This window comes from Chrysochloris asiatica, unplaced genomic scaffold (assembly GCF_000296735.1).
Source record: "Chrysochloris asiatica unplaced genomic scaffold, ChrAsi1.0 scaffold00080, whole genome shotgun sequence".
Lineage (NCBI taxonomy): Eukaryota > Metazoa > Chordata > Mammalia > Afrosoricida > Chrysochloridae > Chrysochloris > Chrysochloris asiatica.
The window spans coordinates 2331803-2337148 of NW_006408598.1; the positions used below are offsets into that span (position 1 = coordinate 2331803).

At 38.4% G+C, this 5346-nt stretch overlaps 1 protein-coding gene across 1 annotated transcript in view; it reads right to left on the reverse strand.

The window, feature by feature from the left end:
• Nucleotides 1–5346, reverse strand: part of SPTLC3 (serine palmitoyltransferase, long chain base subunit 3) — a 235475-nt gene that overhangs the window by 221987 nt on the left and 8142 nt on the right. The gene's annotated exons all lie outside the window — the stretch shown is intronic.

The following is a 5346-nucleotide window of genomic DNA, read 5'->3' on the forward strand; positions in this document are numbered from 1 at the left end:
ACAGGGTTTCCGAGGCTGTAAATCTTTACGGGAGCAGAAAGCCTCATCTTTCTCCAGCGGAACAGCTGGTAGTTTCGAATTGCTAAACTTGCGGTTAGCAGCCCGATTTGTAATCACTACACTACCAGAGCTCCTTTTTTGAAAGAGATACCTTAAAGTAGAGAAACCTCACACTGCTAGGTAGCCAGATTTAACTGCAGCATGAATTGGTAGGTAGAGTCATTCTAATTCATCGGCTGTCATAGAACTGGAATATATACTCTGAGTAAAGGATGTTAAGTAGACCAAACATCTTTGTAAATTGTTGAAGCCCAGGAACAATCTGGTTTTGCTCTGTTTTAATTCTAATTTTCACAGAGATTTAATTGTGTCTGTGTGAGTGAGTGATTGAGTGCTGGCTGAAATTAACTGGACAAGCATCCTATATGTATCCTAAGTGAGAGCTTTTCAGTTAAGGTCCTATGGGGAAAAACAAAGTAAAGCTTCCCCTTAATGGTGTGAGGCCATATAACAACTGGGTTTACAACATCAAAGAGTTAATGTATGTAAAAATGAAAAACAAAACTGTGTTCCCATATTTCTATGTTGCATAGTATTATATAAGCTCAAGTTTTAAACCTGGTATAATTTTTCTGTTTCACTCTGTTCTGAGTCTTTGTTGTGTCTAATCTTGTTTTTATATCAAGTTGAAAGTCATGGCTAATGTTTTTCATAAGGCAATCTAAAAATCTCAATTCTTTCCTAAGGAACAAAAAACTCCTGCTTTTTATACATGGCTTATAATCATTCATTATGATTTGATATAAAGACATGTGAGCGAGTATGCTTTGAAGTTTGAATTTTGTAAATTGTAGATGAAGTGAATTATTTATAATCAAAGTGCATATGGTTATAACAACTTTAAAAGCAAAATCTTTCCAAGTAATTTATACAAAATATACAAGATGTATTTTATCTAAGAAAAAGGTGATTTTACATAAAGTTAGTAGTTCCAGAATGTAAAAAATAATTTTTAAGAAAAAGTGGAAGAAAAGTTAAATAATGAAAAAGATAAAAAGAGAAGGGTAATTTTTTAAGAGGAAAAAAGAAAGTAGTTATAGTCTTAAAATGGAATGTCTGATTATGCCAGAATATAAAAGATAATGAAAAACTTGAGGGTATATAGAAAATTGTAACTAGTCAGAGTAAAGTTAAGTAAAAGGCTCAGCTAATGCCACAAAGGGAGGCCTGGTGTGACACTGTGTGTGGATTAATGTGCCAGACTGCAAAGCCATTTGAATTGCACAGTCGACGGTTCAAGCTCACCAGCTGCTCTTCAGAAACCCTATACAGGGTTACTATGGGTCGGAACTGACTCAAAGGCACTTCACAACAACAAATGCCAAAGATAGCAAAAGAATGTGTATGTGTATTTAGATGTAAAGGTGAGAGTGTTCATTAAAAAATAATAACATGAGAAATAAACATAGCAAAGAAGAGTAGAGTAGGAAGTTTAATTTTTTTTTTTTTTTGGTTTGGTGTGATTAAGATTCTTACTTATTTGCAACAAAATGTTTAATAGGTTAATTTACAAGCATCTTTAAAAGCTTTAAAGTCAGATAGTATATAAAGTAAATAATTGGGTTGCTCCCTGTTAAGATAACAAAATGTTTCTTGATCAACAGGTTAAAGAGTTTGTTTGATTCTTGGATATTCTGCCTTGAAGACTTGGGTTTTAACAGAATAAATTCCTGAGCATAGTAAGTGCCTGACAATTTGAAACTACTTGAAAAGTCACAAAATAGTTTTGTTTATGTAAAAGGCCACTCTGAAATGTTTCTTGTGTGCCAAGAACAACCCAAAGACTATGCAGCAGGCTACAAAAACTAGATTAAAATATGGGAAAATCAATTTCAGAGAACACTGGCTCCAGTCTAGAGACCAAGTACTTTTAACATTTTGAAAGAATCAGCTCATACCACTAATGGGATTTACAACCACCAAGGCTGCACCAGACTAATAAAAACAATCGAATCCAACAAGAAGTCACTGACTTCCATCAATTGACAAGATGTGCTTCCCTCTCAGCCAGTTTCCCTCAGGAATCCCAACTATGGCCCCAATCAGCAGGAAGTAGCTAGATGGAAACATCACCCTCTTGCTTCAAGAATGGGAAACAAACAAAAAGAGGAGAGAGTTCAAGCTGCAGCTAATTAAAACAAATGTTTATTTTCTCTTTGCAAGACACTGCTAGTTAATACAGCTTTTTTTTTTTCCTTTGCAAGTAAAAGGCCTTGAAGCTGCAGGTGGCCAAAATACCTCTTTTGTGCAAGTAACAAACCATTAGTTAACATTAGCCTTTGTTTACAACTCCAGTGTGGTGCTTGTAGACTAAGTGCTTGACCACAAGATTGGTTTGCACTACATGTTTCATAGTTCAAATTCACCAGCCGCTCCTCAGAAACCCTACATAGAGTCCAGACCAATTCTATGGCATTCAGCAACAACACCACAGATAAACCAGTAGTTAAACCCCATTCTGTGGGCTAATACAGGAATTAAGGAAGACAACCAGATTATACCCTATGAAAATCCTTGATAATCTTCATTAAAATAAAAAACAATTGTATTTGTTAGAGACAGCAGTTCTGCAGAGTTCAATTCAATCTGAGATAGAGCAACAAAGAAGCTCCTGAAATTCTTTGGATCCATGCCCAATATCCCTATAAATCCTTTCCCCCTCCCCTTGGGGAAGCAGTTTTCAGAGGACTTGCAGTCCCTCTATCTCCTGTATACTTGTTGTTGTTATTATTAAGTGCTATGGAGTTGGTTATGACTTATAGTGGCTCTGTATAGGGTTTCCAAGGAGCAGCTGGTGGGTTAAAGACTGCTGACTTTGTGGGTAGCAGACCAGTGTTTAACCTAGAGTGACGTACTAGGAGCCCAGTATACTAGTATACACTAAACCTTGCTTCATTTTCCATAGCCCTGTCTCAAGATAATTGATTTTTCTGACCCATAGCAACTCTGAATAGGGTTTCTGAGGAGCAGCTGGTGAGCTTCAACCACCGAACTTGCAGTTCAAACAACTTTGCAATCTGGCACATTAACCCACAGCACCACACCAGGACTTTATTGATCAGAGTTTATCCATTGTTGTTGTTGTTAGATGCCATCGAGTTGGTACCAAATCATAGTTACCTTATGCATAGCGGAACGAAACACTGCCCGATCCTGGGCCAACCTCACTACTATGGCCACAGTTGAATCCATTGATGCTGCCACTTGGCCAATCTGTCTCATTGGGGGTCTTCCTCTTTTTTTCTGACCCTCCACCTTACCAAATAGTATATCCTTTTTTAGCGACTGGTCCCTCCTGACAATATGTCGGAAGAATGAGAGACGAAGGTTGGCCATCTTGGCCTCTAAGGAGCACTCTGGCTGCACTTTTTCCAAAACAGATCTATTGGTTCTTTTGGCAATCCATGGCACTTTCAATATTTCCCTCCAACACTATAACTAACTCAAAAGCATCAATTCTTCTATGGTCTTCTTTATTCATTGTCCAGCTTTTGCATGCATATAAGGTTATTGAAAATACCATGACTTGGTTCAGGCTTAGTCCTCAAGCTGACAGTATGCTTTAAAAGTCACCAGGTATAAATAAACCCAAATGTCTGAGAAAACCACATTTGATCACTCCAATTTGTCTCTCAAACTTCCACCACTTACAAATACATAAGGGTATTGTAGGCACCAAGTGCTGCACCTAGACCCCATTGTATTCTGATGACGTTTTCCTGAAAACAGTTGCAGTTCAATCTAAGGGCTTTCTATTTTGGGCTACTGCAGTATGCTCAATAGAGTGGGGGCTAGCTGTGACTTTAACATCCTGAAAGTATCCCTTAACTGATGATGGACAGGAGTTGGTTAATAAATACCTCAATTTCCTGGTGCCTCAGCTGGGACAACTTTGAGACACATTCTACCCAATCCCCCAGAGACTCCCAGAAAGGCTCAGTTCCAGATATCCATAGTGATAATCTGTTCATAAATATATTGGCTTCCTTCCTGTCTTTGAAAAATTTATTTCCCTTTTACCTTACAGTACTTTCTGGGTTCACTTCTGAAACAAATTTCTTACATTAAAATTGTGTGTCTCGGCATCTGTTTTGGGGGAAACACAAACTAAAACAAAGGCATTTAACAATCTGATTTCCTCCTGCTTTTGCAATCTCACTGCCTGTTTCTCATCATTAAGTACCCAATTCTTAGTCTTCCATTGCCCTGACATTCATGTGCTGATGTTTTGTATCCTTCTAAGAGCTTTCCCTTTAGTTAGATTGCCTTTCCAAGCCCATACACCTAGAAAATGCCTACTGTACTGTCAAGAATTATATCAAATGTTCCCTTGGTTGGGCTGACTTTAATTCTCCTTGGGCACCCAAGTATGTTGTACACATCTCTATAATGATGTACTACGTTAAAAAATGGTTGCAATAGTATCTCCAATCCCATACAACCTTTTGCAAAGTGACTTTGAAGTTCCTTCTACTAAGGAACAGACTTCATTTTCCCTCCACTTACATCTGGATTGGTTGTGAATGACTTTGACAACAGAGTAGTGGAGGTAACATTTTGCAGCTTCTGATTTAGACCTTAATAGGCATAACACGTTGCCATCAAGTTGATTCTGATTCATAAAGACCTCATAGGACAAAGTAGAACTGGTCTTTAAGGTTCCCAAGGCTGTAAACATCTAAAGGACTGAATAGCCTTATCTTTCTCCCATAGAGTGGCTTGTGGATTTGAACTGCTGACTATGCAACTAGCAGCCCAGCACAATGCCCCCAGTCTTCCTTTCCATTTTCACTTTCTTGAAAGTCAGACACCATGCAAAGACGCTTGGACTATCTTAGTGAATAATGAGAGACCATATGGAGAGGGCATCTTTGTAACAGCCAGCCCCAAAGCTGCAATCATATTAGTGGATACTCAGACCATTCATTGGGAACACAGATGAGCCATGCCGACCAAGCCTTGCTTGAAATAATGACCCACAGAAATCAACTCCCAGCTGTTCCTCAGGAGAAAGATGAGGCTTTCTGCTTCCATAAAGATTTACAGCCTTGGAAACCCTGTACGGGGTCCGCTATGAGTCAGAACTGACTCCACGGCACATAACAACAACAACAACATAGTAGTTGTTGTTTTAAGATATTACATTTTGGAGTGCTTGTTAAACAGCCGTTCTGATACACAGTGACCCTGTCTAGGGCTTCTGAGGCTGTAAATCTTTATGGGAATAGAAAGCCTCATCTTTCTCCCACATCTATTATTGTTGTTGTTAAGTGCCTTCGAGTCGGT